The 13,850-nt window shown below is 43.6% G+C and overlaps 1 non-coding gene across 1 annotated transcript; it reads left to right on the plus strand.

The window, feature by feature from the left end:
* Positions 1–8,508: 8,508 nt before the first annotated feature.
* LOC112804862 (small nucleolar RNA R71) lies at positions 8,509–8,616 on the plus strand. The gene has a single exon (XR_003203480.1). It is a non-coding gene; the product is annotated as a small nucleolar RNA R71 (small nucleolar RNA).
* The last annotated feature ends 5,234 nt before the right edge of the window (positions 8,617–13,850 follow it).

Here is a 13,850-nt window from a genome sequence, read left to right on the forward strand (position 1 = left end):
TGAATGAAGAATCCTTTGTGTTTAAGGCTCAAGGATATCCCTCTGTCACCATGGAGAGGAAGCATGAAAAGCTTCTCTCAAAACAGAGTCAAACAGAGCCCCCACAGTCAAACTCTAAGTTTGGTGTTGGGAGGCCACAACCAACTTCTAAGTTTGGTTTTGAACCCCCACATTCAAACTCTAAGTTTGGTGTTGGGAGGTTCCAACATTGCTCTGAGTATCTGTGAGGCCCCATGAGAGCCCACTGTCAAGCTACTGACATTAAAGAAGCGCTTGTTGGGAGGCAACCCAATGTTATATTTATCTATATTTTCTTTGTTATTTTATGTTTTCTATAGGTTGATGATCATGAGAAGTCACAAAATCAATTGAAAAAAATGAAAATAGAATGAAAAACAGAAAGAAAATAGCACACCCTGGAGGATGATCTTGCTGGCGTTTAAACGCCAGTAAGGGTAGCAAATGGGCGTTTAACGCCCAGTCTGGCACCATTCTGGGCGTTTAACGCCAGAAAGGGGCACCAGACTGGCGTTAAACGCCAGAGAAGGGCAAGAACTTGGCGTTAAACACCAGAAATGGGCACCAACCCGGCGTTTAACGCCAGAATTGGCACAGGGAGCAATTTTGCTCGCCACTTGGTGCAGGGATGACTTCACCTTGACACCTCAGGATCTGTGGACCCCACAGGATCCCCACCTACCCCACCACTCTCTCTCTTGTTCACCCATTCACCAATCACCTCAACACCTCTTCCCCAAAAACCCTTCACCTATCAAATCCCATCTTTCTCTTCACCACTCACATCCATCCTTCATAAAACCCCACCTACCTCACCATTCAAATTCAAATCACTTTCCCTCCCAAACCCACCCTCCCATAACCGAACCCTAACCCTCTCCCCACCCCTATATAAACCCATCTTCACTCCTTCATTTTCACACACCCTAAACACTACTTCTCCCCCTTTGGCCGAACCATAAAGCCATTTCCATCTCCTTCATTTCTTCTTCTTCTACTCTCTTCTTTTCTCTTTTGCTCGAGGATGAGCAAACCTTTTAAGTTTGGTGTGGTAAAAGCATTGCTTTTTGTTTTTCCATAACCATTTATGGCATCCAAGGCCGGAGAAACCTCTAGAAAGGGGAAAGGGAAGGCAAAAGCTTCCACCTCCGAGTCATGGGAGATGGAGAGATTCATCTCAAGGGTGCATCAAGACCACTTCTATGAAGTTGTGGCCTTGAAGAAGGTGATCCCCGAGGTCCCTTTCAAACTCAAAAAGAGTGAATATCCAGAGAACCGAAATGAGATCCGAAGAAGAGGTTGGGAAGTTCTTACCAACACCATTTAACAAGTCAGAATCTTAATGGTTCAAGAGTTCTATGCCAATGCATTGATCACCAAGAACCATGATCAAAGTGTGAACTCGGACCCAAAGAATTGGCTTACAATGGTTCGGGGGAAATACTTGGATTTTAGTCCGGAAAATGTAAGGTTGGCATTCAACTTGCCCATGATGCAAGGAGATGAACATCCTTACACTAGAAGGGTCAACTTTGATCAAAGGTTGGACCAAGTCCTCACAGTCATTTGTGAAGAGGGCGCCCAATGGGAGAGAGATTCAAAAGGAAAGCCGGTTCAATTGAGAAGGCATGACCTCAAGCCTGTGGCTAGGGGATGGTTGGAGTTTATCCAACGCTCAATCATTCCCACTAGCAACCGGTCCGAAGTTACTTTAGACCGGGCTATCATGATTCATAACATCATGATTGGAGAAGAAATAGAAGTTCATGAGGTTATATCCTAAGAACTTTATAAGGTGGCGGACAAAGTCCTCTACCTTGGCAAGGTTAGCCTTTTCTCATCTCATTTGTCACCTCTGTTATTCAGTTGGAATTGACATAGAGGGAGACATCCCCATTGATGAGGACAAGCCCATCACTAAGAAAAGGATGGAGCAAACAAGAGATCCCACTCATCATGAAATCCCTGAGATGCCTCAAGGGATGCACTTTCCTCCACAAAACTATTGGGAGCAACTGAACACCTCCCTAGGAGAAATGAGTTCCAACATGGGACAACTAAGGGTGGAGCACCAAGAACACTCCATTTTCCTCCATGAAATTAGAGAAGATCAAAGAATCATGAGGGAGGAGTGGTGCACGAAATTGTGATCAATACTTTTCACAACTCTCATAATCCCCGGTCATGAACCCCAAAAACTTGGTGTTCAATACCATGGCATAAACACAACTTCGCACAACTAACCAGCAAGTGTACTGGGTCGTCCAAGTAATAAACCTTACGCGAGTAAGGGTCGATCCCACAGAGATTGTTGGTATGAAGCAAGCTATGGTCATCTTGTAAATCTTAGTCATGCAAACTCAATTGGATATGGTGATGAACGAAATAAACATAAAGATAAAGATAGAGGTACTTATGTAATTCATTGGTAGGAACTTCAGATAAGCGCATGAAGATGCCTTCCCTTCCGTCTCTCTGCTTTCCTACTGTCTTCATCCAATCCTTCTTACTCCTTTCCATGGCAAGCTTATGTAGGGTTTCACCGTTGTCAGTGGCTACCTCCCATCCTCTCAGTGAAAATGTTCCTATGCTCTGTCACAGCATGGCTAATCATCTGTCGGTTCTCGGTCAGGCCGGAATAGAATCCAGCGATTCTTTTGCGTCTGTCACTAACGCCCCGCCTGCTAGGAGTTTGAAGCACGTCACAGTCATTCAATCATTGAATCCTACTCAGAATACCACAGACAAGGTTAGACCTTCCGGATTCTCTTGAATGCCGCCATCAGTTCTAGCCTATACCACGAAGACTCTGATCTCACGGAATGGTTGGCTCGGTTGTCAGGCGAGCACTCGGTTGTCAGGCGATCAACCATGCATCGTGCAATCAGGAATCCAAGAGATATTCACCCAATCGAAGGTAGAACGGAGGTGGTTGTCAGTCACACGTTCATAGGTGAGAATGATGATGAGTGTCACGGATCATCACATTCATCAAGTTGAAGAACAAGTGATATCTTAGAACAAGAACAAGCGGAATTGAATGGAAGAACAATAGTAATTGCATTAATACTCGAGGTACAGCAGAGCTCCACACTAATCTATGGTGTGTAGAAACTCCACCGTTGAAAATACATAAGAACAAGGTCTAGGCATGGCCGTGAGGCCAGCCTCCCAATGATCTAAGAACTAGACGTCCAAAGATGATCTAGAGATCTAAAGTGATCAAAAGATTTTTAATACAATAGTAAAAGGTCCTACTTATAGAAAACTAGTAGCCTAAGGTTTACAGAAATGAGTAAATGACATAAAAATCCACTTCCGGGCCCACTTGGTGTGTGCTTGGGCTGAGCAATGAAGAATTTTCGTGCAGAGACCTCTCTTGGAGTTAAACGCCAGCTTTTATGCCAGTTTGGGCGTTTAACTCCCATTTTGGTGCCAGTTCCAGCGTTTAACGCTGGGATTTCTGAGGGTGACTTTGAACGCCGGTTTGGGCCATCAAATCTTGAGAAAAGTATGGACTATCATATATTGCTGGAAAGCCCAAAATGTCTACTTTCCAACGCCGTTGAGAGCGCGCCAATTGGGCTTCTGTAGCTCCAGAAAATCCGCTTCGAGTGCAGGGAGGTCAGAATCCAACAGCATCTGCAGTCCTTTTCAGTCTCTGAATCAGATTTTTGCTCAGGTCCCTCAATTTCAGGCAGAAAATACCTAAAATCACAGAAAAACACACAAACTCATAGTAAAGTCCAGAAAAGTGAATTTTAACTAAAAACTAATGAAAATATACTAAAAACTAACTAGATCATGCTAAAAACATACTAAAAACAATGCCAAAAAGCGTACAAGTTATCCGCTCATCACAACACCAAACTTAAATTGTTGCTTGTCCTCAAGCAACTGAAAATCAAATAAGATAAAAAGAAGAGAATATGCAATGAATTCCAAAAACATCTATGAAGATCAACATTAATTAGATGAGCGGGGCTTTTAGCTTTTTGCCTCTGAATAGTTTTGGCATCTCACTCTATCCTTTGAAATTCAGAATGATTGGCTTCTTTAGGAACTCAGAATCCAGATAGTGTTATTGATTCTCCTAGTTAAGTATGATGATTCTTGAACATAGCTACTTATTGAGTCTTGGCTGTGGCCCAAAGCACTCTGTCTTCCAGTATTACCACCGGATACATACATGCCACAGACACATAATTGGGTGAACCTTTTCAGATTGTGACTCAGCTTTGCTAGAGTCCCCAATTAGAGGTGTCCAGGGTTCTTAAGCACACTCTTTTTGCCTTGGATCACAACTTTATTTCTTTCTTTTCTCTCTTTTTTTTCGTTTTCTTTTCTTTTTCTCTTTTTTTTTTGATTTTTTTTTCTTTTTCTTGCTTCAAGAATCATTGTAATGATTTTTCAGATCCTCAGTAACATGTCTCCTTTTTCATCATTCTTTCAAGAGCCAACATTCATGAACCACAAATTCAAGATACATATGCACTGTTTAAGCATACATTCAGAAAACAAAAACATTGCCACCACATCAAAATAATTAAACTGTTATAAAATTCAAAATTCATGCAATTCTTTTTCTTTTTCATTTAAGCACGTTTTTTATTAAGAGAGGTGATGGATTCATAGGACATTCATAACTTTAAGGCATAGACACTAAGACACTAATGATCACAAGACACAAACATAGATAAACATAAGCATAAAATTTGAAAAACAGAAGAATAAAGAACAAGGAAATCAAGGAACGGGTCCACCTTAGTGATGGCGGCTCTTTCTTCCTCTTGAAGATCCTATGGAGTGCTTGAGCTCCTCAATGTCTCTTCCTTGTCTTTGTTGCTCCTCTCTCATGATTCTTTGATCTTCTCTAATTTCATGGAGGATGATGGAGTGTTCTTGATGCTCCACCCTTAGTTGTCCCATGTTGGAACTCAATTCTCCTAGGGAGGTGTTTAGTTGCTCCCAATAGTTTTGTGGAGGAAAGTGCATCCCTTGAGGTATCTCAGGGATCTCATGATGAGTGGGGTCTCTTGTGTGCTCCATCTTCTTCTTAGTGATGGGCTTGTCCTCATCAATAGGGGTGTCTCCCTCTATGTCAACTCCAACTGAATAACAGAGGTGACAAATGAGATGAGGGAAGGCTAACCTTGCCAAGGTAGAGGACTTGTCCGCCACCTTATAGAGTTCTTGGGCTATAACCTCATGAACTTCTATTCCTTCTCCAATCATGATGCTATGAATCATGATAGCCCGGTCTATGGTAACTTCGGACCGGTTGCTAGTGGGAATGATTGAGCGTTGGATAAACTCCAACCATCCTCTAACCACGGGTTTGAGGTCATTCCTTCTCAATTGAACCGGCTTCCCTCTTGAACCTCTCTTCCATTGGGCGCCCTCTTCACATATGATTGTGAGGACTTGGTCCAACCTTTGATCAAAGTTGACCCTTCTAGTGTACGGATGTTCATCTCCTTGCATCATAGGCAAGCTGAACGCCACCCTCACACTTTCCGGACTAAAATCCAAGTATTTCCCCCGAACCATAGTAAGATAATTCTTTGGATTCGGGTTCACACTTTGATCATGGTTCTTGGTGATCCATGCATTGGCATAGAACTCTTGAACCATCAAGATTCCGACTTGTTGAATGGGGTTGGTAAGAACTTCCCAACCTCTTCTTCGGATCTCATGTCGGATTTCTGGATATTCACCCTTTTTGAGTAAAAAAGGGACCTCAGGGATCACCTTCTTCAAGGCCACAACTTCATAGAAGTGGTCTTGATGCACCCTTGAGATGAATCTCTCCATCTCCCATGACTCGGAGGTAGAAGCTTTTGCCTTCCCTTTCCTCTTTCTAGAGGTTTCTCCGGCCTTGGATGCCATAAATGGTTATGGAAAAACAAAAAGCAATGCTTTTACCACACCAAACGTAAAATGTTTGCTCGTCCTCGAGCAAAAGAAGAAAGAAGAGAGTAGAAGAAGAAGAAATGAGGGGAAAGGGAATGGCTGTTGTTTTCGGCCAAGAAGGGGAGAAGTGGTGTGTATGTTGTGTGAAAATGAAGGAGTGAAGGAGGGTTTATATAGGAGAGGGGGAAGGGTAGGTTTTGGTCACTTGAGGGTGGGTTTGGGTGGGAAAGTGGTTTGAATTTGAATGGTGAGGTAGGTGGGGTTTTATGAAGGATGGATGTGAGTGGTGAAGAGAAAGATGGGATTTGATAGGTGAAGGGTTTTTGGGGAAGAGGTGTTGAGGTGATTGGTGAATGGATGAAGAAGAGAGAAAGGGTGGTAGGGTAGGTGGGGATCCTGTGGGGTCCACAGATCCTGAGGTGTCAAGGAAACGTCATCCCTGCACCAAATGGCAAGCAAAATCTCGTTTTGTGCCAATTCTGGCGTTAAACGCCGGGCTAGTGCCCATTTCTGGCGTTTAACGCCGGGCTAGTGCCCATTTCTGGCGTTTAACGCCAGCTTCTTGCCCTTTTCTGGCGTTTAACGCCAGTCTGGTGCCCCTTTCTGGCGTTAAACGCCCAGAATGGTGCCAGACTGGGCGTTAAACGCCCAACAGCTAGCCTCACTGGCGTTTAAACGCCAGTAGGTGCGTCCTCCAGGGTGTGCTGTTTTTCTTCCTGTTTTTCATTCTGTTTTTGCTTTTTTCATTGATTTTGTGACTTCTTATGATCATCAACCTACAAAAAATATAAAATAACAAAAGAAAATAGTTAATTATAAAACATTGGGTTGCCTCCCAACAAGCGCTTCTTTAATGTCATTAGCTTGACAGAGGACTCTTATGGAGCCTCAGAAATGCTCAGAGCCATGTTGGAACCTCCCAACACCAAACTTAGAGTTTGAATGTGGGGGTTCAACACCAAACTTAGAGTTTGGTTGTGGCCTCCCAACACCAAACTTAGAGTTTGACTTTGGGGGCTCTGTTTGGCTCTGATTTGAGAGAAGCTCTTCATGCTTCCTCTCCATGGTGACAGAGGGATATCCTTGGGCCTTAAACACCAAGGATTCTTCATTCACTTGAATGATCAACTCTCCTCTATCAACATCAATCACAGCCCTTGCTGTGGCTAGGAAGGGTCTGCCAAGGATGATGGATTCATCCATGCACTTCCCAGTCTCTAGGACTATGAAATCAGTAGGGATGTAATGGTCTTCAACTTTAACCAGAACATCCTCTACAAGTCCATGGGCTTGTTTTCTTGAGTTGTCTGCCATCTCTAGTGAGATTCTTACAGCTTGTACCTCAGAGATCCCTAACTTCTCCATTACAAAGAGAGGCATGAGGTTTACACTTGACCCTAAGTCACACAAGGCCTTCTTGAAGGTCATGGTGCCTATGGTACAAGGTATTGAAAACTTCCCAGGATCCTGTCTCTTTTGAGGCAGTTTCTGCCTAGACAAGTCATCCAGTTCCTTGGTGAGCAAAGGGGATTCATCCTCCCAAGTCTCATTTCCAAATAACTTGTCATTTAGCTTCATGATTGCTCCAAGGTATTTAGCAACTTGCTCTTCAGTGACATACTCATCCTCTTCAGAGGAAGAATACTCAGCAGAGCTCATGAATGGCAGAAGTAAGTCCAATGGAATCTCTATGGTCTCAGTTTGAGCCTCAGATTCCCATGGTTCCTCATTGGGGAACTTATTGGAGGCCAGTGGACGCCCAGTGAGGCCTTCCTCAGTGGCGTTCACTGCCTCTTCTCCCTCCCAAAATTCGGCCATGTTGATGGCCTTGCACTCTCCTTTTGGATTTTCTTCTGTATTGCTTGGGAGAGTACTAGGAGGGAGTTCAGTAATTTTCTTGCTCAGCTGTCCCACTTGTCCTTCCAAATTTCTGATGGAGGACCTTGTTTCAGTCATGAAACTTTGAGTGGTTTTGATTAGATCAGAGACCATGGTTGCTAAGTCAGAGGTATTCTGCTTAGAACTCTCTGTCTGTTGCTGAGAAGATGATAGAAAAGGCTTGCTATTGCTAAACCTGTTTCTTCCACCATTGTTGTTATTGAAACCTTGTTGAGGTCTCTGTTGATCCTTCCATGAGAAATTTGGATGATTTCTCCACGAAGGATTATAGGTGTTTCCATAGGGTTCTCCCATGTAATTCACCTCTTCCATTGAAGGATTCTCAGGATCATAAGCTTCTTCCTCAGATGAAGCTTCCTTAGTACTGCTTGGTGCATTTTGCATTCCAGACAGACTTTGAGAGATCATATTGACTTGTTGAGTCAATATTTTGTTCTGAGCCAATATGGCATTCAGAGTGTCAATCTCAAGAACTCCTTTCTTCTGACTAGTCCCATTGTTCACAGGATTTCTTTCAGAAGTATACATGAATTGGTTATTTGCAACCATTTCAATCAGTTCTTGAGCTTCAGTAGGCGTCTTCTTCAGATGAAGAGATCCTCCAGCAGAGCTATCCAAAGACATCTTGGATAGTTCAGAGAGACCATCATAGAAAATACCTATGATGCTCCATTCAGAAAGCATATCAGAAGGACACTTTCTGATTAATTGTTTGTATCTTTCCCAAGCTTCATAGAGGGATTCTCCTTCCTTCTGTCTGAAGGTTTGGACTTCCACTCTAAGCTTACTCAATTTTTGAGGTGGAAAGAACTTTGCCAAGAAGGCATTGACTAGCTTTTCCCAAGAGTCCAGGCTTTCTTTAGGTTGAGAGTCCAACCATGTTCTAGCTCTGTCTCTTACAGCAAAAGGGAATAGCATAAGTCTGTAGACCTCAGGGTCAACCCCATTAGTCTTGACAGTGTCACAGATTTGCAAGAACTCAGCTAAGAACTGATGAGGATCTTCCAATGGAAGTCCATGGAACTTGCAATTCTGTTGCATTAGAGAAACTAATTGAGGCTTAAGCTCAAAGTTGTTTGCTCTAATGGCAGGGATAGAGATGCTTCTCCCATAGAAGTCGGGAGTAGGTGCAGTAAAGTCACCCAGCACCTTCCTTGCATTGTTGGCATTGTTGTTTTCGGCTGCCATGTGTTCTTCTTCTTTGACGAATTCGGTCAGGTCCTCTAAAGAGAGTTGTGCTTTGGCTTCTCTTAGCTTTCTCTTCAAGGTCCTTTCAGGTTCAAGATCAGCCTCAACAAGAATGCCTTTGTCTTTGCTCCTGCTCATATGAAAGAGAAGGAACAAGAAAATGTGGAATCCTCTATGTGACAGTATAGAGATTCCTTGATGTGTCAGAGAAAAAAAAAAGTAGAAGACAGAAGTAGAAAATTCGAACTTTATCAAAGAAGATGGAGTTCGAATTTTGCATTAAGGGATAATGTTAGTCCATAAATAGAAAGATGTGAGAAGGAGGGAAGTAATTTTCGAAAATTAAGTAAAAGATTTTGAAAACATTTTTGAAAACACTACTTGATTTTCGAAAATGAAAGTGGAAAAGAAATCAAGTGATTTTTGAAAAAGATTTTAAAATTAGAAATCAAAAAGATTTGATTGAAAACTATTTTGAAAAAGATGTGGTTAAGAAAATATGATTAGTTTTAAAAAGATGTGATTGAGAAGATATGATTTGAAAAACATAAAAAAAAGATTTGATTTTGAAAATTAAAAACTTGACTAACAAGAAAAGATATGATTCAAACATTAAACCTTTCTCAACAGAAAAGGCAACATACTTGAAATGTTGAATCAAATCATTAATTGATAGTAAGTATCTTTGAAAATAGAAAGAAATTGATTTTGAAAAAGATTTGATTGAAAAATTGATTTGAAAAAAGATTTGATTTTGAACGAATTGTGATCAATACTTTTCACAACTCTCATAATCCCCGGTCATGAACCCCAAAAACTTGGTGTTGAATACTGTTCATACCCTGACCGGGCTCCTCCAACTCGGTCAATTCATAAAAGGTCCGACCTCGTCCTAAGACTCACGCCTAAAGGTCGGACCTCGGACAATAACGTAAGGAAGGCCCATCAAAAGGAACGCAGCCCAAAAGCTAAAGGCCGAAAAGGCCTAGAAAAGGCGGTTCCACAAAAGATAGAGATAAAACTCCCAAAGATAAGATAAGATAAGAATATCTTATCCAGGGAAGATCACGGCCAACTACTATAAATACACTGGAGCACCCAGGTATGACATTCATTCCACATTCTACACATATCTGCTTGGACCCATGCTAACTTAAGCATCGGAGTGTCATTGCAGGTACAACCACCAACCACTCAACATATCAAGCTCGGGTCCCTGAACCCCCACCCCGGGTCTTTCCGGACGACCAAGCTACACGTTTCAGGTAACCCTCGGAACATTGGCGCCGTTGCCGGGGACCTGGAAGTCATCCCTCTACCATGGCGGACAATCCTCACAACAATGATCGCGCTGCATCTGAACAAGAGGATGAAATTGACACCGGAGAACGACCGGACAGCCCTCTATCACCACGCACTCCAGGAGGAAACAAACAGAATCGCCCAAAGACATCACTCCCAAACAAAGATCCACAAATTTCCGAAAAAGAGAAGAGCTCGGAAATTCTAGAAGCAGTCCGGGCACAACAAAACCGGCTGAAACAACTCGAAGAGGACATAAAAAAGCAGAAAGAAACTGAACAAGATCTGAGAAGGGAGACTCGAAAGCGCAGAGAATTAGAAGAAAAGCTGCGGAAAATAGAGGCCAACCTGAAAGACCGGACAGAACGCGGCACCACCCCCGAAGATAACCATGATCCCTTCACGCAAGAGATCATGAAGGAGAAGGTACCGCGGAACTTCAAACCACCCGATATGGATCTCTACGACGGCACCACCGATCCAAGTCACCACCTCAGCAACTTCAGAAGCAGAATGTACCTAGTCGACGCCTCCGACGCGATTCGGTGCAAAGCCTTCCCCACCACTCTCACCAAGTCAGCCATGAAGTGGTTCGACAACCTGCCACCAAGATCAATCACCAGCTTCGAAGACCTAACCAAAAAATTTCTGACAAGGTTCTCTATTCAAAAGGACAAGACAAAACATGCCCCCAGTCTACCCGGGATCAAACAAGGTAACCAAGAAACTCTCCGAGAATACATGGAGCGATTCAACAAAGCCTACCTGGACATACAACACTTGCCCACTGAAGCAGCCATCATGGGACTAGCAAACGGCCTAAAAGAGGGACCGTTTAGCCAATCCCTATCCAAACGATACCCGACCTCCCTATACGAGGTGCAGGAACGGGCAGAAAAATATATCAACATGGAGGAAACCTCCCAGCTAAGAGACTCTTCTAGGAAGGAATCAACCTACCCACCCCGAGATCGAGATCGGGAACAGAGGAAGAAAGAAGAACCCAACTCGGACAAGCCGCGGAAGTACCACAGCTACACCCCCCTCCGAGTCTCCCTGGTAGACATCTACATAGAAGTATGCCACACCGAAAAGATCCCACCGCCCCGACCGCTAAAACACAAGAGGGCAGGGAGAGATCGGTCCGAATACTGTGAATATCACAAGCTCTACGGTCATTCTACTAACGACTGCTACGACCTAAAAAATGTTATAGAAAAACTAGCCAGAGAAGGAAAACTCGACAGATATATAGCAGAGAAAGGAGAAGAGACCAGGAAGAGAAGGCGGGGAGATAACGAAGATCGGGCCGAACAAACCCCGCGAAGCCCTGAAAGACACGTTCACATGATAAATGGAGGTTTTGCAGGCGGAGGAACATCCAGATCCTCGCGAAAAAGACACCTCAAAGAAGTCTATCACGTCCGAGAAGACAGTCCCCTGCCCGAATTACCTACCATCTCATTTACCCGAGAAGATGCTCAAGGGATAATACCCGGGCACGACGATCCAATGGTAATCACCATTATCCTAGCAAACGCCAACCTACACCGAACCCTGATTGACCAGGGAAGCTCAGCAGATATCCTGTTCAAAACGGCCTTCGACAAGCTCGGACTTGAGGAAAAAGAACTAAAGGCCTATCCCACCAACCTATTTGGGCTAGGGGATACCCCGATCCATCCCTTAGGATACATCTCGCTACACACTACCTTTGGAAGAGGCGAGCAATCTAAAACATTAAGCATCGACTACATTATAGTCGACGTCACTTCAGCATACAATGCCCTCATTGGGCGACCAACCCTAAACAGACTGGCAGCTATAGTCTCGACCCCACACCTCTGTATGAAGTTCCCTACCACAAAAGGAATCGCTACCCTAAAAGGCGACCAAAAGCTAGCGCGGCGATGCTACAACGAAAGCCTGAGCCTAAAAGGGAAAGAGGTCAACACAATAGAACTCGGACGAGTTCAATCCCGAGAAGATCTTCGGCCACAACCAGAGGGAGAAACCGAAAAAATCCAGATCGGGAACACACCCGAAAAAATAACAAACATAGGAGCAAACCTCGAAACGGGCCTAAAAGAGGAACTCACAAACCTCTTAAGGGAGAATTCCGACCTCTTCGCCTGGAAAGCCTCCGACATGCCAGGCATAAGTCCCGACCTGATGTGCCATAAGCTATCAGTTTACCCGGGATCCCGACCTATCCAACAAAGACGCCGAAAGCTCGGACCCGAGCGCATGCAAGCAATAGAAGAACAAGTACAAGCGCTGCTAGATGCAGGGTTCATTAGGGAAGTAAAATACCCCCTATGGCTCGCAAACGTGGTCCTGGTAAAAAAGCCCAACGGAAAATGGAGGATGTGCGTCGATTACACGGATCTCAACAAAGCCTGCCCCAAAGACCCATACCCTCTACCAAACATCGACGCCTTAGTAGACGCAGCCTCAGGCTATAGATATCTCTCCTTCATGGACGCATACTCAGGATACAATCAAATCCCGATGTACGGACCCGACCAAGAAAAGACCTCGTTCATAACCCCAAGGGCAAACTACTGCTACGTAGTAATGCCCTTCGGGCTGAAGAACGCAGGGGCAACCTACCAGAGGCTAATGAACAAAGTGTTCTCAGAACACATCGGACTACAGCTGGAGGTTTATGATGAGCGGATAATTTATACGCTTTTTGGCATTGTTTTCATATAGTTTTTAGTAAGTTTAAGCTACTTTTAGGGATGTTTTCACTAGTTTTGATGTTAAATTCACATTTCTGGACTTTACTATGAGTTTGTGTGTTTTTCTGTGATTTCAGGTAAATTCTGACTGAAATTGAGGGATTTGAGCAAAACTCTGAAGAAGGCTGACAAAAGGACTGCTGATGCTGTTGGAATCTGACCTCCCTGCACTCGAAATGGATTTTCTGGAGCTACAGAACTCCAATTGGCGCGCTCTCAACGGCGTTGGAAAGTAGACATCCAGGGCTTTCCAGCAATATATAATAGTCCATACTTTATTCGACGAATGACGACGTAACTTGGCGTTAAACGCCAAGTACACGCTTCTGTCTGGAGTTAAACGCCAGAAAAACGTCATGATCCGGAGTTGAACGCCCAAAACACGTCATAACTCAGAGTTCAACGCCAAGATATGCCTTAGCACGTGAATTCATCAAGCTCAGCCCAAGCACACACCAAGTGGGCCCCGGAAGTGGATTTATGCATCAATTACTTACTCATGTAAACCCTAGCAGCTAGTCTAGTATATATAGGACATTTATCTATTGTATTAGACATCTTTTGACCATCTTTTGACCACTTTAAGTCTTTCATTATTCGGTCACTTGATCATGGAGAGGGCTGGCCATTCGGCCATGCCTGAACCCTTTGCTTATGTATTTTCAACGGTGGAGTTTCTGCACACCATAGATTAAGGGTGTGGAGCTCTGCTGTACCTCAAGTATTAATGAAATTCTATCTTCTTTTATTCAAATCTCTCTTATTCTTATTCCAAGATATTCATTC

This window comes from Arachis hypogaea, chromosome 5 (genome assembly GCF_003086295.3).
Source record: "Arachis hypogaea cultivar Tifrunner chromosome 5, arahy.Tifrunner.gnm2.J5K5, whole genome shotgun sequence".
Lineage (NCBI taxonomy): Eukaryota > Viridiplantae > Streptophyta > Magnoliopsida > Fabales > Fabaceae > Arachis > Arachis hypogaea.